Source organism: Pan paniscus, chromosome 10, assembly GCF_029289425.2.
Source record: "Pan paniscus chromosome 10, NHGRI_mPanPan1-v2.0_pri, whole genome shotgun sequence".
Lineage (NCBI taxonomy): Eukaryota > Metazoa > Chordata > Mammalia > Primates > Hominidae > Pan > Pan paniscus.
Genome location: NC_073259.2, coordinates 139,418,665 through 139,446,235, shown reverse-complemented (window position 1 = coordinate 139,446,235; position 27,571 = coordinate 139,418,665). Strand labels below are relative to the sequence as shown.

General features: G+C 49.7%; 1 long non-coding RNA gene across 1 annotated transcript; it reads right to left on the bottom strand.

The window, feature by feature from the left end:
* Positions 1-480: 480 nt before the first annotated feature.
* LOC129393456 (uncharacterized) lies at positions 481-26,571 on the bottom strand. The gene is made up of 6 exons (XR_008620319.1): positions 26,180-26,571; positions 14,972-15,080; positions 8,584-10,488; positions 4,597-4,714; positions 1,054-1,307; positions 481-929 (listed from the first exon to the last, which is right to left on the bottom strand). It is a non-coding gene; the product is annotated as an uncharacterized LOC129393456 (long non-coding RNA).
* Between the last annotated feature and the right edge of the window lie 1,000 nt (positions 26,572-27,571).

Sequence of the window (27,571 nt, the reverse complement as noted above, 5' to 3'; positions counted from 1 at the left end):
TGCTGGGTGTGGACCAGGCTTTGGGAGCAGGGCCTGAGACGAGCACCGTCAGGCTCCAAGTCCCCTCATTTATTCCCCACGTGCTCAGTGACCCCTGCCGGGAGTGGCAGGGAGCCTGTGTCCTCCCCTGGGGCTCACCATGGCGTGTGCCAGCGCCCAGGCCGTGTCCCTCAGAAACGGAGGGAGAAGGAGAAGTGGAGGGGGAGAGGGAGGGTGAAGAGGGGAGGGAGAGTGAGACACAGAAATGAAGGGAGAGGGAGAAATGGAGATGGGGGAGAGAAAATGGAGGGAGGGAAAGGGAGAGGAGAGGAGCTCTTAGAACTGGCGGTAGCTCTGTCTCACCTTCGGAGGTCAGAGCAGCCCGCTGGGCCCTGGAGGCCCCGATTTGGACACACGGTCTGTCCGCGGTGAGCAGCTCATAAATGGCGCGTGGTCCATCACGGTCCCTCTCATAAATGAGAGCTTCCTTCTCAGCTCAGGGAGTGACCTACATTTTACCTTTTTATTGAAGTTCAATTTACCAGTTGTGAATGTGTATCCGGGTAGATTTTCACAGTGAACACAGCTGGGCAGCCTGCACCCCACACAGGAAACAACTCCACGGGCACCATAGAAGAGCCTCCCGCCTCTCCCGCCCACCACTGCCCTTCCCTCAAGCCCAGAGGCAGCCGCAGTGAGCCCCGAAACTGAGGATGGCATGGGCTGGCAGGGGTGGTGAGGGCCAGGGCTAGGGACAGCTGGCTGGGGAGGCTGAGGCAGCTGCTGTGACGGGGGTGAGTTGGCAGCGGGCTCTCTTGCACCCAGGATGGGCCGGTGCTGATCACAGATACGCGAGGACTCTGCCTCCATTTGCCCTGGAGTTGCTCCTGCTTTTGGCTTTGTTTACATTGCTTTGCATTTCTCCCCTTTATTCACAGGGAATCAGTCCACTGGAAAAGCCAATTAAAAACAAAAAGATTAGAGGCATTTACTGTTACCCTATGAAAATTTCAAATAGCACTGGGAATACACTGCTAAAAATTGACTCCCATTAAAATTAAACAAATAGTTTACATTCGGCATTCATTTCCTCGGTCAGGTTTTGTGCTGTTTCCATGGGAACACGCAGCATTTGTGTGAATGCGGTGCCCTCCCTGGCTGAGGTCCTTTCATGCCTGGCTTTGGGTTCTTCCAACGACGCCCGAGCCCTTCTCCGGCAAAGTGAGTCTCTAGTGAGTGGACGAGTCGTCCGGTGGGTGCAGCATCTTTCAAGACCAGCTTCCTGGTGGGTCCACAGGAGTTTTGCCTCAGGAAGCTCCGCACTCAGCCTTTGGGGGAAATAGAACAGGACAAAATAGAACAGAGCAGAACAGTGTTTCCCGAGATGCAGTCTGGTGCGAGGCTTTATATATCTGCAGTGAATTGGAGCAGACTTTCCAATGAGCAGCCTCCAGGAGAATTCAGGGCTCTGTGTCCGTTCTCACTCAATCAGCAAGAAACACCCTGAGTTCTAATGAACAGAGCTCAGATCAGACGGGACACTGGAGAGAAAAACCCAAGAAATAAACCCCATCTGCGGCCATGTCGCACGCCTCACGGTTGCCTCTGAAATGGAATTTGCGCTCTGTTGTCTCAAAAAGCAAAGACTAGAATCAGGAATGGGGCAGTCGCGGCAGGCCCTGAGAGACCGGGCGGCTGATGGGGGCATCCTGGTGGGGCAGCCCTGAGCCGCCCACAGCAGGGGAGGCCCCCCGGGGAGGCAGCTGGTCACCACCCTGGTGTCTGTGGTCATGACGGTCTCAGACGTGGGGCCCCCGGGGGAACTCTGGGGCTCGGTAGGTAGCAGAGTTAAGCACGTCATGGTGGCCTGAGCCGGAGTGCCATGTGAAAGCTCCATGTCCACGCTAAGCTGAGGCCACCTGTCAGGCTATGTGTGTGGGTGGGGACGCTCTGCGACCCTGTCTGCAGCTGGGATCTGGAGTCTCCAATGGACAGTTGCATAGATGCCTGGCGTGCCTTGTGGAATCTCAGTGCCGAATCCACCTCCTCACTGCATCAGGCTCCCAGAATAAAGGGCTCCCACTGGCCCAGTCTGGGGGGTAGCCACTGAAAGGGTGTCTTGAAGACGTGGGACTACAGACACCCGGGGTGGGCCGGCTGCCAAGTGCCTGCAGTGAGACCCTGCCCATCACGGACAGTTGACTAGGTCTTTACCAGCACCTGACAGGAGCCAGCCCAACCCCAGCCCTTTCCTGGGCATTTGGCCTTGGAGCCAGAAGATTCCAGGACACTCCAAGATGCTCAGACTGAACATCTCCTCTGAGGTAGAGGAGACGTCACCTTAAGGGCTGTGGGGTTCATCTGCCTCGAAGATTAGGTTGCAGAGAAATCTGGTTGTCAGGCGAAGAGCAAAGCAACCACAAGGATCGCGGCAGGGGCGGGCTGGCCCTTCTCTTATGGAAACCCTCCCTTTTCCTGACTTGTCTCCTCCATCTCTCAGGACACCCCTGGGGCCCTGCGCCGGCCCCTCCTCTCCTCCTGTAAGCAACATCTAAGCTGAAGCTCCTGAGGCCCCAGACCCCGCCCCTCCTCTATGTGTGCTCCTGCTCGGGAATAGAATCCAGCTGTTGGCAAGGGCTTCCTGGGAAGGGATGGGCAGTAGGGATTGGAGCCTTTGTGGCCTCGCTATCTCTGTTGCAGTCACTCAGCTTCACTGTGGTAGAGTGAGGACAGCCACGGGCGACACACACACGGGCAGGTGTGGCATGGCTCCGGGGAGCCTTCATTACGGCAGCCAGCAGAGCCAGCCGGCAGGACAGCTTGCGGAGCCGATCCCTTCCCACCTCCACCGCGATCACCACGGAGATCACAAGCTTCTACGTCTCCGCCCTGGAGCCTGTGGTCATGTCTCTGGTGGACACCTGAATGACCCTGGGACGTCTGACATTCATCATGACGGCATGACTGAGCGCTTGCTGTGTACTTAGTCCCTGCTAGGGTTGTCTCGTTTAATTCTCTGATACAGAGTCTGCAGCTTTGTCCACCACCCTGAACTGCCTCTCAAATTTACCCACAACCAACCCTACCTATATCCCCTCTACCACGCTCCTGCAGGCTCAGTGACGCTGAGTTTCTCGTGTCGGTAATGCAAGAGTTAGCGCTGGTTCTCCCCCTCTCACTCCCACACTGACACATGTCATCAGATCTCCTTCCAAATATTTTCCACATCTGCCCCCCATTCCCATCTCTCCTGCCGTGGCAGTGAAACAGCAAGAGAATGGACATCACTCACTCCATCTTTGTTTAAGGGGCCCTTACCCCTTCCCGCACATAGGCCGGGATAATTTTACAGCACTGAGATGAAACGCAAAGATGGCAATCACTTAGTTTTAAAAACTAAGTCTGAGATTAAAGGAGAAGCATGTAAATCACTGACTGTGTTTTGTGAAAGATTTGCAGGAGATTGTGACCTGACCAAGGACAAAAGAAGTGGCCAAACTATATTTTCGCTCAACAATTCTACCTCTATGTATTTACTAGAAAACTCCTCACCAGTAATAAAACTGTACTTAACACTTACCAAGAACTTATTGTGAGGTGAGCACTGCTCCAACATGCCTGAGTATGTTACCTTACTCTTCACACAAGCTCTCTTATGTAAGCACTCATGTAAGGACTGACAGTACAAATTTTCCACACTTAGCAGGTGAAAGTGAAGAGGAGTTGAGTAATGGGTCCATGGTTGCTATGGTTTGGATGTGGCTCTCTGGTACCCACCAAAACTCAGGTTGACATGGGATCCCCAGTGTGGTGTTGAGAGGTGGGAGGTGTGTGGATCACAGGGATGGATCCCTCACAAATGGCTCGGTGCTGTTCTTTTGGTAGTGAGTGAGTGCTCGCTCTCCCAGGAATGGACTTGTTTCTGAGAGAGAGGATGCTTTAAAAGCCTGGTTTCCTTCATCTCCCACTCTGGCTTCCTCGGTCTCCCTCTCTTTCTTCCTTGGTCTCCCTCTCTGGCTTCCCCCACCCCACACTGTGTGATCTGTTTGCACACACCTGATGCCCTTTCTCTTTTCTGCCATGAGTTGAAGTAGTCTAGGACCCTCACCAAATGCAGCTGCCCAAACTTGGACTTTTCAGCCATCAGAATCGTGAGCCAAATAAACCTCTCTTCTTTATAAACTACGCAGCCTCAGGTATTCTCTCAGAGCAATACACAATGGACTAAGACAGTGCTCACATGGGTAGTAAGTCCTTGAGCCTGGATTTGTGCCTCTAACCCATGCATCCAACTCCCGAGTCTCCTCTCTCAACCATGGCAGGACAGAGCCACTTGTATAACTACACAAATGTGTATTTTTAGGATTATTCATGGCAAAATTATAGGAGCACAAAGTGAAACAAATTTGTAAGAGCGAAAATTCTACCAATAGGGAATGTAGTAAACAAATCACAGCATAATTATACCATGAAATGTTGAGTAGCAGTTACTGAAGAAGTGACCATCCTGTGTGCCCTGGAAGACTATATGTGCACATATATGTATGTGCGTGTACACCTATCACACACACACATTCACATGACTGTGTCTGATGGCTCTGAAAAACTAGCGCTGACCTGTTACGGGGCTCATCCCTGAGGCCTGGATGAAACGAGGCCTTTCATCTCTTTCAGTATTCCTCAATCTTCTGCAACTTTTACACAACTTGTTTCTTTGAAGAGGAGAAGAAAACCCCTAAAAATACAATAGAAAGAAAAGTGAGACAGATGATCAATGCGGTCTGGCCGAGCTCATGCCCATGGGACTTTCATTGGGATGCTGATTTCAAGATGGAGAAAACAGCTGACAATGGCACTCAGCAGTGGCTGTGGATTGAGCTTCCCCAGGAAGGTCACCAATTTCAGTCAGGTGTGTCTCCGCTTCCTGCTGCCACTTGTCATTCTTAGTGACCGGGTGCCTGCCCACTTCCTGAGGGGGTTGGCAGGATGCAAAACACTTAGCAGGCCCCTCAAGGGTGGGCCGGTGGCACACAACAAAGGCTGGCCCCCTGACTTGGGCACTGCGAGTGCACGGCCTGGCTCTCCTCCCCCAGCTGTGATGCTATCACAGCCCCCGAAGCTGTTGGGGAGGGAGTCCCTGTGCGTGCCCATGCCCTAGAATGAGGGGGTTCCACACCATCTAAGGGGGGGGTCTCCTAAAGCAGCTTCCCAAGTTCTCTGCATGGTAAGAACCGGGGATGCAGACGTGTGCTTGACATACAGGTTCCTGGGCCCCCAGAGCTCCCAAACTCACATCTCCGTGGACGGGGCTCTAGGTCTGGGTGTGTAAGGATCATCCCAGTGCATCAGGCAGGTTGGGGAGTGCTGCTGTCAAGTGATTGCTCTCAAAGGCAGTGCCCCCCCAGGGCTCCTTGAAACACAGACCCCAGATCCTGGGCCTCTATCTAGAGTATGACTCTGCAGAGATGGTGCCAGGGATCTGCATTTCAACAGTGTCAAGGTGACCCTGCATGAGGCAGAGGCCTGCAGATGTGCTTTGGGAAACGCCACTCCAGAGCAAAAGAATACTCCACTGTGTGGGGCAAGGGGTCGCCTGCTGTCAAGGCCTTGTCCCAGTTGGAAGACCTCAGAGAGGAAGACGACAGCAGCACAGGACAGGCCTGTGACCTGACCGCTGCCCAGAGACATTCTCATGCCAACCGTGGGCTGAGAAATGTGGTCTCACGGTGCCCAGAAGGAAGATGGGCCAAGCCTGCTGAACGGCTGGCAATCTCAGCCACATCTTCCCACCCCCATCTCTAGCCAGCAGCTTGTGTTCCTGGAGGCACAACCCTTAGCAGCTGTTTAGTGTCCTTTAAGAGATATCTTAAGATTAGGCACATATATTTCCTACACATGCCACACATACGCACACACACATGCGCACATGCACCTATACACACATGCACACGCATCCACACGCACACAGAGGCAGCTCCTTTCTGGAAGGCACTGGGCCTGTGTTTCCCCATCTTCCCTCCATCCCTCTCTTTCCTGTTCTTTCCTTCCTCCCTGTCTCTTCTCTCCCTCTCTCCCTCCCTCCCTTCCTTCTATTTCTCTTTCTCCCTCTTTCTTTCTGTCTCATTCTCCTTTTTTCTTCACTTAACGATATATGGGTCCACAATTGTACATAGGGAATATGGACCAACCTCATTCTTCTTAACATTGCCACAGTATTCTGTGATACGGATGCACCATAGTTTATTTCCCAAGTTCCTTATACACAGCATTTAGATTATTCCTCATCTTGTCAAACAAAGATACTATTAATATCCAATTAAAATAGTTTGTCTTTGTGAATCTGAGTGAGTGTAACGCTAGGATAAATTTCTAGAAGTAGAATTGTTGGCTAACAGAGTAGTGCACTCGCTATTTTAATAGACATTGCCAAATTGCCTTTGAAAGAGGTTGTTTATAAACAGTATTTCATGGGCTACCACCACCACAACAGATACATATACCCTCCCAAACCATCCTTAGCTTGAAAGGGTCTTGTCCAGATGAGATTCTCCTCAAATGTCTCTATGCGTTCAAGGCAAGCCTATTCAAAATCCCGGAAGATTGTTTTTGCAAAAATAAATGTGTTGATTCTAACGTGTGTGTAAACACGTAAGAAAAGAGGACATCCAAGATGAGCAGAACAGCAGCCACCGAGGTGCAGGACTGTGCCCTCAGACGTTACACTGGTGATGAAGCAACAATGTCAGAAAGACAACCGAAGTACTGGTCACCCAGAGGGCCTAGGAATCATCACACGTGTGCACCAAGACTTCATCTATGACAAAGGTGACCCTGCAGGGTGGTAGGAGTCTTTCCCATAATGCCACGCCAATTGGATATCCATAGGCAAATAAATGGATCTTCCAATGTTCCTTATCCTCCCCCAGATCACTTCCAGGTAGAGCATAGTCCAACTGTGAAACAACTTTTAGAAGATAACAGGGGAATAACTCTTGGCCTTGTGGCAGAGATAGATGTTTAATAGGAAACAAATTTAAGGGTTAAAATGTCTTGATTGCACTTAACTAAAATTAGGAATTAAAATAAAAAACATGTTTTATACTATCACAGTTGGGATTAAGTTAAAAAAATGTTTTACACTTTGGGAGGCTGAGGTGGGAGGATCGCTTGAGCCCAGGAGTTGGAGACCACCCGGGGCAACATAGACACACCCTGTCTCTACAGAAACGAAAATTTAAAAGTTAGCCAGATGTGGTGATGTGTGCCTGTAGTCTCAACTACTCCGGAGGCTGAGGTGGGAGGGTGGCTTGAGCTCAGGAGATCAAGGCTGCAGGGAGCTATGATCTTGCCGCTGCACCCCAGTCTGAGTGACAGTGAAACCCTGTCTCAAAAAAAAAAATTGAAAGTAGAGATATAAACCACCTAGGAGGAGAAACTATTTATGCACACGTAACTGGCAAAGGACTCATATCCAGAATATATTTTGTAAAGTCTGTAAGTCAGTAAGAAATAGACAACCCAATTGAATAGTAAATAGGTACTGTACAAAAGTTGTCAGTAGTATTATAACTTTGTTTTGGGTTTCCACATTTTATTTTCTACATAGGTAAAGAGACAGATACATTTAAAAATTATTTGTTTCTGTTTTTGGACACATGACATATAAAGATATAATTCTGTGACATCAACAACTGAAGGAAGTGGGAATGGAGATGTGAAGGAGTGGAAGTTTTTGTGTTATTGACATTTAACCGGGATAAATTCATGTCAGAGTGTAGCAACTTTATTATATCAGCCACAAAGAGAATAGCTGCAGAGTAAACACAAAAGGAAATGAGAGAGGAATTTAAACATTTCACTACAGAAAATCGACTAAACACAAAAGAAGACAATGCAGTAAAGGAGGGACCAGAAAAATGATAAAGGACGTAGAAAACACATTCCAGAAGGACAGAGGCGAGCCCACCCCACCCCCATTATCAGTCACTTAAGAAGGGAGGAATTTCCAACACATGCCACAGTGTGATGCACCTGGGGGAGGTGATGCAGGTGCAGTGGGATCCCACTCACAGGATGGAGGGAGGGATTGATGGGTGGATGGACGGAGGGATTGATGGGTGGATGGAGGGATGGATGGATGGATGGATGGATGGAAGGATGGAAGGATGGATAAAGGGATGGATGGATGGATTGATGGAGGGATGGATGGATTGATGGAGGGATGGAGAGATGGATGGAGGGATTGATGGATGGATGGATTGATGGATGGAGGGATTGATGGAGGGATGGATTGATGGAGGGATGGATTGATGGAGGGATGGAGAGATGGATGGAGGGATTGATGGATGGATGGATTGATGGAGGGATGGATTGATGGAGGGATGGATGGAGGGAGGAATGGGTTGATGGATGGAGGGATGGATGGATGGAGAGATGGATGGTGGTGATGGTTGCACAGTAAAAGCAATGTACTTAGTATCATCAAACTGTACACTTAAAAATGGTTAAGATAGTCAATTGTATGTTATGTGTATTTTACCACGATAAAAAAAATTGGCCCCCAAGCCCCACAATATATTAAAAACAGCAAACATTTAAACTTACCTTCCAGGAACCTCAAAGATGCACAGACATGAGGGCCACTTGCTTTTGCCCTTGGACCCACTCGCGGACCTTGCTTTGCTCTTCTTTGCTTCCCAAGAGTGCTGTACTCTCTGGCCTCCTTGTCCCCCATTTCTGGGCAGTTCTTAAGCAGGCAGTTACCGAGGCAACAGGCATGATTACCTGCAGGCGGCTAAGAGCAAGCCAAATGGGGCCAACAGGTTAGCACAGGGGCCCCGATCAGTAACGGACGCTCCAGAAAGGGGCTGGGACAGACATCTGTGGTCACCCGCAGTGGGCAACTTCCTTGCTGAAGGAGAAGTGACTGTTGGAGGAAAACTCCCAAAGGCCGAGCCAAGAACCATGTCCTCATGTTGAACTTTGCTCACTGTAATAGTGAAAAACACATGCCTGGGCAGAGATTTAAAATGCTAATGAGACAGGCAATGTATGTGCCAGCATGTACAGTGACGGCCTCTGTAGGCCCAGGAACCCACCCACAACATGCTTAGTTCCTGCTCCTTCAGGGATAATCATGTGAGACTCCCATCAAAGGAACTTCCCAGTGCCAGTCTCACTGTCTTATTCCGGAGCAGCCCGCTCTGACCCAGCTAGTGGAGCACACTTTCGCTTTGCAATAAACTTCTTTGCCCACTCTTACTTTGGACTTGCTCCCAAATTATTTCGTGCACAGATGTCAAGAACCAGAACAGGCCCACCCGCAGCATCCCTGGCCAATGGGAGGCCTCAGCAGGACATGGCAGGCGGGAGATGTCGGGAGGCCACAGCCTGGTGCTTTTCTGTCTCGCTCCCTCCGGTGTGTCTGGCTTCTCTGGGAGCGTCTGCTGTTACTGAAGTCCCAGCTTTGCCTCTGTCTTTCTCCCTCTAACCCAAGACAAAGAGCAGTGTGCTGGATTCCTGCCATTGCTACATTCTGGACTGCTCTACGCCCCTGGGTGTGGCTTCTGTGTTCTTCCACCCATTCTCTGCATTACATTTCCTCCCTGTGAAATGTCTTGAGTCAATTCTGTCTCCCGACTAGACCACGCCTGCAACCCTATCTGTTCCGTTCGGACAGGAGGTTCTTGAGAACACACTGGCGCTGCTGCGCTCCACAGGGCTGCTGCTCACAGGTAAGATGCAGAGGAGAACGGTCGCCACAACCCTCTCAACGTCCAACAGAATTTTCACTGTGCAGGCGGTGATTTATTTTCTTTCTCCACCAACTTGGTTGGCCTTCATGCCACGGGGATGAGCAGCCTAGGACCCTGGTGAGGCCACGGCTCCAGTAGACCCTGACAGTGAAGCTGTGGTCCCTGGTTAGCGGTCACTGCCTGCCACTTAGGGTCTCCCTTCATTCCTCCAGGGAGCCGAGGTGCATATTCGTGCCATAGAGAGGCCCACGCTTTTCATGCAACACGGCCCGTAAATGCAGACTCACTCCCTGGCCTGGGGCTCTGCTGGACACACATGAACCCGGTCCCTGGCTGCAGGAAGCAACACCCATGGGTCCAGGGAGGGGTGTTGTATCCGTCACTGTATTTCAAGGGCTCACGAAGGTGTTGCCTTTGGTCATTCTGCTATTTGTGACTTCACCTTATGTACTAACATTAGGATGCTACTTCTGAAAAGGATGTGACTCACTTACTCTATTAAAAAAAAGAGTAAAGTTTTTTCTTTAAGGAGCCTGCTGCCTGAGGGAACCCTGTACAGTTATGGGGTCAGGAGTGGAGCCTCAGGCCAAGTGATTAAGAACAGGAAGAGATTCTGGGCAGAAATGATCGATGCATTTATAAAGGAGATTCTATGGGTTCCACGTCTGAAGGATGAAAATACAGAAGGTCAATTCACACAGAGCATACACTCTGTGCCTGCCCTGTTCAGGTTAAATCCACACCAAAGCTCATTCTGCAAAAAACGAAATGGAGACACAGAGTGAATAATCAGCTCCCTGCACCCCACGCTCTGTAAACCACGACACTGGCCCTCTCACTCCCGAGTCCATGCCGCGAGCACTGCCTGACCCTGCCTGACCCTGCCATAGAAGCAGGGCTCCGGGCTGCTAATTTCCAGTAGGAAATTCAACAGCTCATCAAACCCATGGTTGCCTTGGCCTGGCTGGAAGAGACTCTTCTCTCCTGAGGAGTAAGAGTGAAGGATTATCAGATTCTAAGAGTCTTGGGAGGTTGCTTTGTTCAGGAAAGTCACCTCCTTCGTGGGGGTCCCTCCTCCCACATCTATTCCTGGAAACCCAGGTTGGCTAGGGACCCGATGGGGCATCGCTTGAGGTAAGAAGACCCCCCAACACTGTTTTTTTGGGGTGGGCCACACCCTCCTGGGGTCACATTGGACACCGACTGTCTGCTTCCCTCTGAAGGGCCCTGGTTCTCACTGCTTACCACAAAGGAGACCCCTGAGCCAAGGGAGGCTCCCCGCTGGCTCTTCCCTGCCTCATCCCAAGCAGCCCTGCCTGTTGCCCCTGCCCCGCTCTGCCTGACATGCCAGAGGTGGAGGATTGTTCCATGAGCAGCTCCACATTGATTAGGTTTCCATGGCCAACAACCCAGGTCCTTGTCACAGACGCCGGCATTTTGTTGTCCTGCTGGTTTGATGCTGGCATCCATTGGACAAATCAATGGTCAAAGGGAGGCAGGGAGTAGAGAGAGGGCACCGTGCATTCTGCAAGTGACTCTAGAGCCCCAAAGACAGCCGGTTCCATTCAAACAAACAACTCACGTGCCGACGTCCCCGTGAGTTGTGTAGGCAGCGTTGCAAAAGTTCCCCAAACTCTTATGTATGTGCACATTTGGAGCCTGCGAATGGATCTGCTCCAACATTTGGCCAAGATGGGAGCATGGGGCTGAACATCCACTTCCCCTCCCAGCCAAGTTTTCAGCTTCCACATAGGTTCCTGGGCAGAGGGTCCAATTCTGCTGAAATCAGGCCTAGGAGAACTGCCTGGGTCATGTTGTTAGAACAGAAATCCTGCAGGTGCTGCCCCGACTCATTCTGTCCAGGCCCTCCAAGGTTAGTGCCCTGGAAAGAAGAGCTCAGCTCCAGGCCTGGCCCCGCTGGAGAGAGGCCAGGACACTCCCAGGACATTGCTCAGAGGGCAGGAGCTGGGGATCCAGTGAAGTGGATTCCAGGCTGAGGGAAGGAGTCCTGACGGGGGTCAGGTGAGGAGAGGAGGAGACCATGAATGGAGAGCAAGTGTCTGCAGAGGACCTGGGGTCACCAGATGGCACTCACTGTGCTGGGACTCTGGAGCCTGGCAGGGCTGCCTCTGGGGTCCGGGGGAGCCTGACCCTTCCCACGATCTGGGCCATCCATGGGGAGGACAAGAACAGGGGCCTGCTGCTCACCTGGAGATCCTGGATTGAGGAGGGGGCTGTCAGCTCATGGACACCTCCCTGCTTCTCACGCTGGCTCCACTGAGCCCCCAGATCCTTCCTGCCCTGCCGTGGGCCCTGCAGGCATCTTTCCTGGCCAGGAGACCCTCAGCAGTGAGTCCACTCCCCAGAGCAAATGTCCAGGTCCACCCTGTGTGGTGGCCACTGGCCTCCCTGCCCCCTGAGCAGCCAGGTGGGTGTTCCGAGTCCAGAGCCTCCTCCATGCCCCTTCCTCTGTTCCCATCTGTCACCACCTGGGCCAGGGCCTTAGTGAGGGACCCTGCAGGCATGCCCTCAGGACACGCACCAGGAGTGAGGGTGGGTCCAGCTGCCATCAGTTGCGCCCCAGGGCTCCTGGCCGTGGTGAGGGTCTGGTCTAGCCACTACCAGCTCCCAGGGTGCCTGCTCTGACCCTGGCTGAGATCAGGAAGGGGCCTCTTCCAGGTCCTCCCCTAGAAGGGGTGGGCACCTTCCCATTTCAACAGTCCTGAGAGGGCACCTTTTCCTTCTTTGCACACTTGCTGGTGGCAGCCCGGGCCCCGTGTGCCTGACAGGCCATGCTGTCACTCCAGGGCCTGTCCCCTCTGTGCCCAGTCAGTGGCCATGTCTTGCTGTCCATGCTGCACACAGGACCCCAGGCTTTTGTTGCTCTGTGACTCTCTGGCCTCACCCCCAGCCCCAACCTCAAAGGCCTCATGCTTGGGGACCTTGAGGACTGAGCCTCCAATGCTCTCTGGATCCTCTGCCTGACCGGGAGTCGCCTCTGCCACAGGGACGCATCCCCCAGAGCAGTCTCTGCCTGGTGGGCTGGCCTCCTCCCCCAGAAAGCAGGCCAGACCCATAGTTTGAGATAGGACACTTTCCAAAATTAAATTCCTCTGCCAGAGGCGTCTCGCTCAGACAGTGAGCTCTCATAATTGCTCGTTTAGGGATCCGATCAGATATTTCCTTGACAAGAGCCTGTGGATATAATGTTAACAGAAAATAATTGTATTTGGCATTTTTGTGCTCTTCCCTGCCAAAGGCTCTGAGCCTCGGCGCTTATTGGTTTTCTGCGGCAGATTCATTTTGCATTTCCTCCTTATTACTGGGCTTAGTGGGACCAGAGCTGTTTGAGGAGGGAGAGATTATCATTTTCCACCTCCGCGCTGTACAGTTCATCAACAGGGTGCAAATGACAGAGGCTGGGTGGGGAGTGGCAGACTCGGAGGCAGAGGGCAGGCCGGAGACCAAGTGAGGGAGACCAGTGGCCATGAGAGCCAGCGTGGACAGGAGCTGTGGGTCACAGCTCTGTGGTCCCAGCCTATTACCCCCAGAGTCCAGAGTTGCCAAAACTTCCATTTGTTCAAGAGCATCCTGGCCCCGCATTCCCAGATGAGGCCCCTGATGTCTGCAGGTGGACCTGGGTGGGACCCGCTGCCCTGCAGGCCCCATCCAGCTCCCCGACCCCACTCCACCCACCCTAAGATGACTGGGGCCCTCCGTCCATCCAGGCTCCCTTCCCTCCCTATTTTGAGTTGGGCTCCACTAATGGAGTCTCCCCTGGGGCACAGAGCAGGCTGGAGAGTCAGGCTGAGGTCGGGGCATTTATTCCTCATGCCCTTCCTGCATGGGGCTGTGCTGCTGGCAAGAGCTGGGACCCCAGTCTCCAGGCCCAGCTTCTGTGGAGTGCCCCGCATGGCCTCACGGGGACCCCCAGTCTCCAGGCCCAGCTTCTGTGGAGTGCCCCCATGGCCTTACGGGGACCCCCCAGTCTCCAGGCCCAGCTTCTGTGGAGTGCCCCCGTGGCCTCACGGGGACCCCCAGTCTCCAGGCCCAGCTTCTGTGGAGTGCCCCCGTGGCCTCACTGGGACCCCCAGTCTCCAGGCCCAGCTTCTGTGGAGTGCCCCCGTGGCCTCACTGGGACCCCCAGTCTCCAGGTCCAGCTTCTGCGGAGGGCCCCACATGGCCTCACTGGGACCCCCAGTCTCCAGGCCCAGCTTCTGTGGAGTGCCCCCATGGCCTTACGGGGACCCCCCAGTCTCCAGGCCCAGCTTCTGTGGAGTGCCCCCGTGGCCTCACTGGGACCCCCAGTCTCCAGGCCCAGCTTCTGTGGAGTGCCCCCGTGGCCTCACTGGGACCCCCAGTCTCCAGGCCCAGCTTCTGTGGAGTGCCCTGCATGGCCTCACGGGGACCCTCATCTCCAGGCTCAGCTTCTGTGGAGTGCCCCCATGGCCTCCCTGGGACCCAGCAGCGTGGCTCCTGCCCTGCTCCTCAGGCCACAGGTGGCAACAACATCCACTGTGGCCCCCGCCTCGAGTTCCACGCCATCCTTGCTCACCCTGCCGGCGCCTCTGCAAGGCACCCTTCTGTGAACTGTGAACGGTTGAGTGAACTCTGGTTCCTGCCTGGGCCCCGGCTGATGGAGCCTTGAATGAAAACAAAGAGACCACAATCCTCTGAACCCTCCCCAGCCCGATGAGAAAGCAGCCTCCCACTCAATTCACTCAAACAAACAGGCTCTGTGCCTGGGCTGACCCTGCTTTTGAACCCAGCCTAAGGTCAGACAGTTCCCCGTTCCCCGTTCGTCATGGCTGGGACATGGCATGACAGCCTGTCCTGGGGCTGGCAGGGTTCAGCAGGGGCTGAAGGGTCACAAATGGTGAGGACTGGGGTACTGGGAGTAGGGACCCTGGGAGAGGCTGGTCCTGGGAACCATGTCAAGGAGCCTGGCGGTCATCAGGGAGCACGTGAGGGAGAAGAGGAGGCACTTTCTCCAGAGGAGGGAAGCTTGGTGTAGGCAGCTGCTCCATTCCCTTGGAGCTTGGGCTGGGCTGTGACCCTCGGGGTGGGGAAGAAGCAGCCATCTGGGGAGACTCCACTCAGGGCAAGGGCATCCCCCCAGCCAGCCACTGCCTGTGGGCCTTGTTCATAGGGGACGTCACGGTGCAGCCAGCACATGCACTGGACAGATCTTCTCTGGGGGCCAGGAGAGCCCAAGTGGATGTCATGGTCCCAGACACCTGCTCAGCTGAGAGGGACACCTGCCATCCAGAAGGGGGCGGTGGGTTTCTCTTCCTGGACACGGAACCTACACGTGACTTCGCTGGTTGTAAAAGTGACACAAGCCTCCTGTGAAAGAAAAGCAAGGAAGTAAGCAGCGCGAAGGCATTTCCATGAAGTGGGAGGCGTGTACAGGTCAGCGTGCCCCTCCACGGCCCACGCTTCAGGCATTCTGTTCATGTTTTTACAGCTTTAACATTTTCTGCATAGTGATGTCACACATGTATTTTGAAACAAAATGGGTCCTAATATACAAAAGGTCCTTTTTAAAAATTACTTAACATTGTGGCGTGCACATTTTCGCAGTGACTGTGGACCTACTGTGTGGGTCTCCACCCCTGGCCCTGGTCTGTTGTCACTGCTCCTCCAGCATAAACCAAAAAACAATAAGTCCCTGATCGGGGAGTGGGGGAGAGGTGGAGGCAGGGACAGCTCCCACAGGGATGCGAGGGTAGGGGAAGGGCACAGAGGGAGTGACTCAGGACTGGCGATCTTAGTGGGAGCAGCTAAGCCCTACATGCTTCGGGAGCTTGGCCCTAGTCACAGGTCCTGTGAGCCTGTCCTTGTAGGCATTTCTTCGTGGAGCAAACATCTCCAAATGTGAAAGCCTTTCAGCACATTTCACCAAACTGTCCCCAGAAGCTTCAAACAGGGGACACTTACCAGCCCCCAGAGGGTCCTGAGAATCCATCCCCCAGACCCTCATTGGCATCAGCTATTGCAGTGAGTTTCAGTCTTTTCTCACCCAATGAACTTGAAGTATTTTCGTTTTGTTTGCATGTCTTGGATAATTAGTGATGTTGCTTCCATTGCGGCTCCATTGTTTTTGTGTGTCTTCTTTCTTGAACTTTTTATTCATGCCAATCCTTTGTATACAGATATCTTTTTTTCATATTGATTTGAATATGCTCTTTACATATTAAGGATACAAACTTGTTGTTTGTCATGTTGTCTTCAAATACTTTCCTCCAGTTCACTTGCCTTACAAAGTCGTGATGACACACTCTGCAGAGACTTTAAAATCTGTGCAATTCCATAACCTATCCTTTGCTTATTATCCATGAACATTATACTTAAATTCTTTCTTATCTTCAAGATTTTAGATTATTTTTCTACATTTTCCTCAAAGTCAAACAAAATTTACAACAAATTAAAACAATAACTTAAAATTATTTTAAGTGGCAGAAAAATGAATACATTCTAGTAGAAATTTCAAAGAATTTGACAAAGCCCACGTGTTTGAAGACCTGCCATTTGCCGGACACTGTGATCAAAGCTGGGAATATAATGAAAAATTCTGCTTCCTTAGAGCTCTTAGCTAGGAGGCATCCACAAATTATCACATGGATCGGTATAAAACTAGCCCTGGGAACAGAAATTCCCGCGGAGAACAGTGGAGAATCTCCCCCTGAGAATTCTCAAATTTTCACAGAGATGAATGTAAATGACCACTGAGATAAATGTTGCGAAGATGAAGTGTGTGAGCAGTGGTGGCCTGTGCAGGAGGGCTGCCCACGGCACTCCCTGTTTAAGCGTCCCCAGAGGGAGTGATATTGAGCTGTGATTTTACACGAGTGGAGGTTCACTCATTTAAATGAGTGATTTTAAATAAGTGGAAGCACTGAGATCATGAGGAGGGAGAGGTTATGAGGAGGAGGGGAGGAGAGTTCACATGCCAGCTCAAGGACACCCCCCAGCTCACGGACACCTCCCAGCTCACGGACACCTCCCAGCTTGAGGACACCTCCCAGCTCGAGGACACCTCCCAGCTCACGGACACCCCCCAGCTCACGGACACCTCCCAGCTTGAGGACACCTCCCAGCTCAAGGACACCTCCCAGCTCGAGGACACCCCCCAGCTCACGGACACCTCCCAGCTCACGGACACCTCCCAGCTTGAGGACACCTCCCAGCTCACGGACACCTCCCAGCTTGAGGACACCTCCCAGCTCACTCCGCTCTGCCCCCTCCTGCTCTGCTACCTCCTAGTCCCATCGTCTGGAGGTAGCTACAGTCGGAATATGGTGTGTATCCTTCTAAAACATCTCATGTGTACCTTTAAACATAAATTTATAATGTTAATAATGGAAAAATAGAGTGTGTATATTTATGTTTGTTTTCTGCTTATGAAAAATTTCAAAAACATACACAAAGGTAGAGGATACATAAAACTCTCACATACCCGTCGCCCGACATCAACAACCACAAACATGTTACCTCCCCCAGAGTCACAATCCCACAGGTAACAAGTGACTCTAAATGGGACAGGGGAGAGGTGGATGCAGGGATGGCTGCCACAGGCGTGGGCGGGTGGAGGAAGTCTGCAGGGCCAGTGCCACACTTCAGGGCTGGGATCTTAGCAGGGTCTCAGCGGTGCAGCTAAGACCACTGCGTCTGCATGGGCAGGGAGGGTGGTTACTCACCCAGTGGGGCAGCAGCTGGCTCTGCATGAGGGGCTGCCAGACAAGAACTGCAGCCCAGCCAGCGGGGGTAGAGGAGCAGGTGCTCTGAGCACAGCCCCTCGCCTCTGGTTGAGCCAAAGGTCTCCAGAGGACACAGAGTCCCTTTACTACTGGATATTAGGGTCAGCCTCCAGGCACAGGACTGGATAGAGAGCACTGAGAGAGATGTACGTGGAGGGAAAGAGAGGCTTGCAGCACGGTTGAGTGCTTTAAAGCAAATTGCACACCCCATGTCCTCACGTTCCTAAATCCTTCAATACGCATCCGAATAAGGAATCTCTTTTTGCATGACTACCGTTCTACACTCACGCTTTGTAAAACAAACAACTCCTTCATTTAATCAAACACTGCAGTGGGCTCAGGGTTTGTGTCCCCACAAAATGCATATGTCGAAACCTAATCACCAACATAATGGATTAGGAGGGGAGGCCTTCGGGAGGTGATTAGGTCCTGAGGATGGAGCCCTCATGAATGGATTAGTGCCCTTATAAACGGGCTCCAGAGAGCTGCCTCGCCCCTTGCACCATGTGAGAATGCAACAAGAAGACTGCCATCTACGAACCAAGAAGTGGGCCTTGCCAGATGCTGAATCTGCAGGAGGCTTGATTTTGGACTCATCAGACTGTGAGAAATAAATGTCTGTTGTTTATAAGCCACCCTGTCTAAGGCATTTTGTTACAGCAGCCTGAACTGACTAAGACAAACACTTAGTCTATACTCAAATTCCCTTTGCCAGAGGCGTTTGAACCAGAGTGACTCCATCTTGAACAAGGACTGAGTAAAATGAGGCCGAGACCCTCTGGGCCGCATTTCCAGGAAGCTAGGCTCTCTTAGTCACAGGATGAGACAGGAGGTGGACAGAGCTGGTATCACAAGATACAGGTCAAAAAGGCCCTGCTGATAAAACAGGATGTGGTAAAGAAGCCAGCCCAAACTCACCAAATCCAAGACGGCAATGAAAGTGACCTCTGGTGGTCCTCACTGCTCGTTACATGCTAATTATAATACAGCAGGTGCTAAAAGTCATTCCTACCAGCATCATGGCAGTTTACAAATGCAACGCTACCCTATATGGTCTAAAAGGGGGAGAAACCCTCAGTTCTGGGAAATCCCCATCCCTTTCCCAGGAAACTCATGAATAATCCATCCCTTGTTTAGCATATAATCAAGAAATAACCACAAAAGTAGCCAACTAGCAGCCCTTGGTGCTGCTCGGTCTATGGAGTAGCCATTCTTCTGTTTCTTTACTTCTCTCATAAACTTGCTTTCATTTTACTCTATGAACTTGCCTGGAATTCTTTCTTGTGTGAGGTCCAAGAACCCTCTCTTGGGGTCTGGATCAGGACCCCTTTCCGATAACATCTTGATTAGCGAAAAAACTGAATTTTAGTAGCTGATTTATTTTAATCCAGATCCAAGCAAAGTCTATATGTCATGTCAGAAAACTCTATCTGTTAAGTCTCTTTAAATCTAGAATCGTCTCTTTCTGCCTCCACCTCCCGCTCCATTTCACAGATCTCCTACCTCATGCTGGCTTTTTGAGGAAAGCAAGTCAAGTGTCCCATTAGATGGTCACGTTAGGATCTGCCCAATGGCTTCCGGGGCTGTTTAACTTGTTCCCCTGCCTCACACATTGCTGCAGGCTTGGAATTAAATGCCAGGGCTGATGAGATCCAGGTTTTCTCTGTGCATGGATACTTGGTAGGTGAAGCTGTATTCTTTGTACTGCAGCCTATCGGGAGACACATAATGATTAAACTTCACTTTTAATGATGCTGAGACTGATCAGCGAATTCAGATGGCAACAATGATCCATTCAGTGTAAGTTTCTCTATCGATCTTCCACTGAAGAGTTTACCATCGATTGATGACATTAACCTAGTCAATTTTTAATAAGGTGTTGGAACTTCTAACTCTCTTCCTCCTTCTGAAATTATTTGCTTGAGTGCTTCTGTTGAGAAGAGCCATCCCTCATCCACGAAGGCTATGATTTATCATGAAATACAATTAATACCAGGAAGGCAGGATAAATGCTTAGTTTTCCTCTTTATTTATCAATTTTCAGCATAATGGATTGGCATCCTAGCAACCTCCAGAAGTGTGCAGTAAGTTTTGTGGTATATATCTTTTCTGTACCACCCCCTATACACATTCTTTTACTCACAGCTTGTTTTTAATTGAAGTGAGTCTCACATAACATAAAATTAATCCTTTTAACGTGCACAATCCAGTGCCATTGAGTACATTCACACTGTTGTGTGACAGTCACCTCCAGAACATTTTCATCCCTGTTGTCCTCCATCCTCCACAGCCCATGACGGCCACTTATCTGCCGTCTCTGGATTTAACTATTCTGGATCTTTTTAACATAAATGAAATCGTGCAATATATGATCTTTTGTTCCCGGCTTCTTTCACTTAGGGATATTCTGAAGGCTCATCCCTGCTGTCATATGTGTGAGTGCTTCATTCCTTGTTAAAGCTGAAAAATGTTCCGTTGCATGGACAGACCATATTTTATTTATTCATTAATTGGCCATTTGTGCTGTTTCCAACTTCTGGCTCTTGTGAATAGTGCTGTTAGGAACATTCATCTATAATATCTGTTTGAATTCTTAATTTCAGTTCTTTCGGTTATAGACTTAGGGGTAGAATTTCTGGCTCAGATGGTAATTCTATGTTTAACTTTTTGAGGAGGTGCTGAATCATTTTTCACAGGGCCATTTTACATTCACCCTTTACATACGGCGATGCGTGAGAGTTCCGCTTCCCCCACATCCTGACCCACTTCTTACCTTTGTCGCTATTATTATTACTGCTATGTTACCATCCTATGCGGTGTGATGTGCTTCCTCATTGACGTTTTGATTTGCATTTCCCTAATGACCCCAAATGTTATAATCATCTTTTCATGTGCTTGGCAGCCATCTATATATCTTCTTTGGAGAAATATCCAAGTCGTTTGCCTGTTCTTAAATTTTATTTTAATTGGGTTGTCTTTTTATTATTAAGTTGTATCAGTTCTTTGTATATTTTGAATTCTAGGTCCTTAGCAGTTATATAAATTGGAAATATTTTCTCTTGTTCTATATGTTGTCTTTTCATTTTCTTGACAGTGTTCTTTGATACACAAAAGTTTAATTTTGCTAAAGTCAACTTTATCCATTTTTTTTCTTTTGTTGCTTATGCTATTGGTGTCAAAGCTAAAAGTCCATTGCCAAATCCAAAGTCATGAATACTTACACCTTTCTTCTAAGAGTTTTATACTTTAGTTCTTACATTTAGGTCTTTGATCCACTTTGTGTTAATTTTTGTATATGGAGTGGGATAGGTCTAATCTCATTCTTTGCATGTGAATATCCTGTTTTCCCAGCAACATTTGTTGAAGAGATTATTCTCACCCTGTTGAATCCTCTTTGCACCCTTGTCAGACATTTGACTGTGGATGCACAGGACTATTTCTGGACTCTGTATTCCATTGGTCTATCTCTCTATCCGTATGCCAGAACCACACTGTTTTGTTGACTGCAGCACTGTAATATGTTTTGAAATGAAAAAAAAATGTGAGTCCTCCAACCTGGTTAGTTTTAAGATTATTTTAGCTACTTGCCATAACTTGCAATTCATATGAATTCTAATATCTGATTTGCCGTTTCTACAAAAAAAAAAAGGAAAAAGGAGAAAAAAGAAAAAAATCCACTGAGATTGTGATTCAGAAATAGCTCTGAATTTGTAGATCCCTTTGGGAAGTTTTGAAGTCTAAACAATATTAAATCTTCCAAGAAATTAACACAGGATGTGTTTCCATTTATTTAGGTCTTCTTTAATTTCTCTCATTAATATTTTGTTTTAGGTGTGCAAATCTTACACCTCCTCAAACTTATTCCTAGATATTTTATTATTTTTGGTGCCATTGTAAATGGAATTGTTTTCTTAATTTTGTTTTAGGATTGTTCGTTACTAGTGTATAAGAATACAATGGATTTTTGTGTGTTGATTTTGTACCTTGCAACTTTATTAAATTCTATCATGTTTAGTAGTTTTTTGTGTGTGAATTCTTTAGGATTTTCTATGTACAAGATCAAGTCATATGTGAATATAGTTTTACATCTTCATTTCCAATTTGTACGTCTCTTATTTTGTTTTCTTGATTAATTGTTATGATTAGAAATTTCAGCACAATGTTGAATGGAGGTGGCAAAAGTGGGCATGTTTTGTTCTTGAATTTAGCTGGGAAGGTTTCAATCCTTCAACACTAAGTACAACATTAGCAATATGCTTTTCCTAAACGCTTTTTACCATGTTGAAGAAGTTGCCTTCCATTTCTAGTTTGTTGAGTTGGTTTTTTGTTTGGTTGGCTTTTGTTTTGCTTTTTAAATCATAAGAGGCTGTTGAGTTTTGTCAAATGCTTTTTCTACATTTATTGAGACTATTATAATCTTTTCTTTAATTCTACTAATTTTGTGTATTACATTAAATAATTGTTGTATGTTTAATCATCCTTGTGTTCCTGGGATAAATCCCACTTGGTTGGTTATGTTGTATAATTATTTTACCATGCTGCTGTATTACATTTTCTAGTATTTTGTTGAGGATTTAATATTCATAAGGGATACTAATCTGTAATTTTTTCTTGTGATGTCTGCCTTTGGTGTCAGGATAATGCTGGCCTCATAAAATGAGTTAGGAAGTATTTCTTCCACTCTATTTTTTTTTGGAAGAGTTTGATAATTTTGGCTGTTTGTTTAAATGTTTGTGCTGTTTACCAGTGAAGCCACCTTGTCCTCTAGCCTTCTTTGGTGGGAGGTTCTGATTAGAATTCAGTCTTTTTCCTTGTTATAAGTCTATTCAAATGTTCTATTTCTTCTTGCATCAGTTATTGTAGTTTGTGTTTTACTAGGAATTTGTTTCATCTAAGCTTCTGAATTTATTGGCATACAATTGCTCATAGTATTGTCTTATAATCCTTTTATTTCTGCAAGGTAGGTAATAATGGCCACATGTTCATTTCTGACTCTGTTTCATGGCTTTTGATGTACCCTGAATCTTCTAATCCATTGCAGTCATTATTCTTGTTGATGTTGTATTAACACATCACTGTTCAGCGAGAGCGTCAGGCTAGCTCCTGTGTCTGGGTGACACCACTTCATGAGCCCATGGCAGCATCTTTGATCTGCGAGACACTGAGATGACCCAGTGTACTAGTCCATTCTTACACTGCTATAAAGACATACCTGAGGCTCAGTAATTTATAAAGGAAAGAGGTTTAATTGGCTCATGGTTCTGCAGGCTATACAGGCTTCTGCTTCTAGGGAGGCCATAGGAAACTTACACTCATGGCAGAAGGCGAATGGGAAGCAGGCACGGTTTTCACATGTCCAGCAGGAGAGAGAGAGAGCAAAGGGGGAAGTGCTACACCCTTTTCAAACAACCAGATCTCATGAGAACGTTATCACAAGACAGCACTAGGGAGAAGGTGCTAAACCTTTAGAAACCACCCCCATGATCCAATAACCTCCCACCAGGCCCCACCTCCAACACTGGGGATTAACAATTCAACATGAGATTTGGGTGGGGACACAGGGTCAAACCATATCACCCAGGTACATCTTGAACATTTCCTACTAAGGACCTGGAATCAGTTATTCAAATGGTTCAGGATCATCCCAGACCTGTATCTTTTGTGTCTATAATTCCCTTGACCTGGAGTGCTCTCCTGTGCCCATTTTTGGTGCAGTTCATATTTATTCTTGAGGTCTTCATTTAGATGTCCTCCCTTGTGCCCCACAGACTTATCCAGCCCCTCTTGACGGTATTTTGCCTTGGTGGTATTGCTTTCAGTGGTTGGCCGTTATTTGTTTAGAGTCTCGGCCTGCTAATATTAAGGGTAATTTGGTCCTGGGGCTTTCAGGGGATGCCCGTGGAGCCCAGCAATGACTGCAGCGGAGCAGAAGGCAGAGCCCCCAGGGCAGAGACTGAGGTCTTGATGACACGGCTGGGCCCTGGTGCTGGCTGTCAGCACTCCCGAGGCCTTCCCCGCAATGCTGGCAAACAAAGACAACAAAACAACTTTCGGTTTGAGCCATCAAGAACCAGGTTTCAGTCGCTTGCAACCAAAAGCTCTTAGTTATAAAATATCTTCTCCAAACTTTTTAGAATTGTCTCTCCGCTGCCTGTCACCATGGCAACCCACAGTTATAATGAGATAGTTTCATGAATAATGGAGGTGAAGAGGTGGCCTATGGTGTTTGTCTCACCCAAGCTTTATCTCATTTAGTGCTTCAAGATTAGATTCTCCAGCTGTTATAGGCTTCCAGATGCTCAAAGAGCCTGGAATGATTGGATGTCACTCTGAAGCAGTAGACCTCATCAGGGCAATTTAAATTATATGCACAGGAGCAATGCAGGAGGAAGCAGACACATTCCACAGCTGTAACCTGGGAATTTCGGCCCCGGCCCAGAGAGACTGTGGTGGAGAGGAGGGGCGAAGGGGAGCGAATGAATTATAATCTGCTCTTCCTCCAGTCACGCGGGCTGGTCGCCACAGTTCTCACCGACTGGTTCTTTTAATAATTTTGTTTCTGCTTTTCAAAAAGAAATGGTATTTGCACCCAATTTAATGAGTTCCATAGATATGAAAATGATATTCTCCCTCTTTCCTCCACTGTCCCTCCCCAGAGATCACCTTTGATTCTTTTAGTCGTTTCTCGTGTTGTGTGTCTTCCCATCTCCAAATGAGACGCCTGTGTTTCCACTTCCTGATGCTTCCATGCAAGGCACCACCTTCGATAGGGAAGGTCGGGACCTGCTTCTCCTTGGCCTGCTCCACCCACAGGCACCCCCGTCCACCCCTGCCACTGGGATTCCCTCAGATTGAGACTGGCTGCTGATATCACCAAGCTCACCTGAGCCCCGTTCACCATGGAGCCGAGACAGAGACCATGGGCACTTTCCTCATCTGGATATTTCATTTTTCCCTCAAATCCGTAGCTTGGAAGAATTGCTTTGTTATCATTAATTCAACCCCAATTCTCCATAAATTGACCACATCAGTTTTTAAGACTTTCGCTGGGATCAGCAGTGCTGACTGTTTCCCCTTCCTGAGTCTTCTGCCCTGTGCCTGTCTGGGCCAGCTCCCTCCATGCCTGCAGCTCACTCTGCTCTGTGCTCCTCCACCATCCTGGGTGGCATTCGCTTCTTTCCCCAGATGGACCTCCTGCTTCCTGGAAATCTCCCTCCACCTTAGAATCAGCGTCCCTGATGGCAGCCCTGGGCCTGCTGGGTTTGGATTTCAGGGACAAGCTGGGCCTGCGTCCCTCCATGCGGAGCAGCTGTCCATGCTGCCACCAGCCTGAGTGAGGACATCACCCTCACAGCGTCGGGCCTCTCACCCAGGAGTGACTTGGTCTGGAGAGCTGTGTGTCCACTGCTGACGCCTGGGCCTCCCAGGAGAAGCTGCCCCATGCAGTCCTGAGGTCCATGCTGTTGCCTAGGCCTGCAAGTGGAGCCATCTGCACTAGAGATGGGAATGCGGCTGCTCTGTGATGGACGTGCAGCAGAGAGCTGCAGAGAAGGCCCCTCTGTGTCATGAGAGGGGGCTCCTGCAAAGCCAGCCCCGGGCTTCCCCAGACATCAGGCGAATGAAGCTCATAGTGGCCCTTACTCCCAAAGCTGTCCTCAGAGAGGGCGTCCGTGGCCTGCAGACCAGTGACAACAAAGGGAGGACACTGTGCTCCTGGCCACCTTCTCGACCCCTTCCAAAGCCTGCCTGGCCTAATTCTTGTATGTCAGCATCTCCCTTCCCGGCAAACGAGTGAAGACACTGATAGAAGAGTTTCATTAATAATTGTCCTTTTCCAGGCAGCTTTAAAAACATATTTTCCCTCCATGAAAGCCTTAAGATAAATGGCACGTCGACTGTGCCAGCTCCCGCTCCAGGGCTCTTTGTTAGGAGCGGGGCTGTTTATCAACCGCCAGTCACCCCGGCCCGGCACAGCAGGGAACAGCGGCCTCTCCCCATGATGTGCTCTGTCCAGGCTGCCCCCTTTCAGCTCAGAACGATGGAACGTGTGTTTCGGCCCCGCGTCAGTGTGGGCTCTGTTCATTCCTACCAGCTTTGTTTCCCAGTAGCTGGGAAATACAATTTATTGTAAACCTTGCATTATTTTGTGGATAATTAACTGGAATCATGAGCAATTTATTTGCAGAGAATATGTAGGCCTTCCCAAGGCTTCCAAACGTGCATGAAAGCCAATACCAGTGCTGCTCCATCAGCCTACCTGCATCTCCCTGAAACCTGTTTCCTCCTCTTCAGAGAAGATCAGAAGACCAATTCTTTTTTATTTTTATTTTTTTCTCTCTCTCTGTCTCTCTCTCTCTCTCTCGGTCTCTCCCAGAGCCAATCTATTTGCAAATCTTGTCATCTCCAGCTCCAAGATATATCTGGAAAAAATGTCCTCCCTCCATCTCCACTGCCTCCGCTGTAGTCTGAGCTACACTTATTTCCTGCTTGGACCAGTGCAGTAGCCTGAAAACTCATTTCTTTCCATTCCCATCTCTCTCTGCAGTGCAGCCTGGGAGGCCCCTCGGGGGGCAGAGCATGTTGCACACTGTCTTGCCTCCCCATATTACCAGTGGCCAGGGCACTTAGCAAAAGCTAGACCCTTTCCCCTGCCTGTAAGGCACATGGGGCCTGACCCCTGCTGACCTGCTGCAGCTCTGGCCTCCTCTCCTTGCCCTCAGCCTCCTTTCTGCTCTTCACAGGGCCACACTGGTTTCTGCTGCATGACCTTTCCCTGGTGATGCCGCTGCCTGGTATGCACCTGCCCAGGTTTGCATGCTGTTGGCTCCTTGTTGGTGCCAATGTCACACCCTCTAGGAGATCTTTCCTGGCTGCCCCAGCTCATAATGGCCTCTCCCCAGCCACATTGTTACATGGTCCATTCTGTTACATCGACGGCCCTTTTGACAACTGAGGATTATCGTATTCATTTTCTCACATACTTGTATGTCTCTTCACTGGACCGGAACATAAGTTCCAGGAGAGCAGAGCCATGGCTCTCCTGGGGCTGTGTCCCCAGCGCCTGGGACAGAGCCCGGTACAGGGGGGTGCTTAATAACCAAATGTTGAATGAAGTCACCAGATCTCTCCCTTCAGTGGCTATTGTGAGTTCAGACAAAGGAAGAAGACTTACATGAGGCTTACAGGGTTGAGATCAGACATAATTGAGATTCTGAACTTGCACGAATTCCAGCACTTCAGGAGTGTGAGAGCAGATCTGCACATATGCAGGGATGAACAGGTGACCCCAAGGACTAAGCTCTCAGAGTCCTCAGCAGACACAGGATGGGGACAGGGGTCGTGGTATGGGGGACTGCACATCGTGGTTGGAGGGCTGTCAGCTGATCACTCATCCCAACTGGAACCCCCAGAACTTCTCTCTGCATTTCCCTTCCAGCTGCTCCCTCCCTGGGTGCACCCTTATTGCTTATGCAGCAGCATTTACAAGTGAGTCACCCCAAGTGGTTGCAGCAGGTGGCAGGGGCAGGTGAGTCAGCCCGAGTGGTTGCTGCAGGTGGCAGGGGCAGGTGAGTTATCCCGAGTGGTTGATGCAGGTGGCAGGGGCAAGTCAGTGACCCTGAGTTGCTGCTGCAAGGTGACGATGCTGCTGCAGGTGTAGACGATGGTCTTCAGTGATTGCTACAGAGGAGAGGGCACTTCACTATCTAGCTTTCAGAACATGAGCCTCAAGTTTCTTTTGCCTTGTTTCCTCTTCAGGGAAAACAGAGACAGAGATGGAGAAGGAGACTCCTGAGTTCATCAATAAACACCTTGATCCAGCCTTGCTTGGAACGTTGGGGTAGATGAACAGCAGGTATGTGGCCTTTTCTGTGTGGGCCACTGGGAGCTGGGTTTCTGCCATTTGCAGAAAGAGGTTCCTGACTGGCATGCAGGCCCCAACCCAGGCTGAGCTTGAAGTGCAATGGCATACGTGGCCTCCCTTCCTGTCTGCCCACCTTCTTGGGGCCTACTGCTGTGGAGCTCCAGGGAGGCCCCTTCCCTGCTGGATGGAGCAGGGAGAAAGAATATCTTCATGGC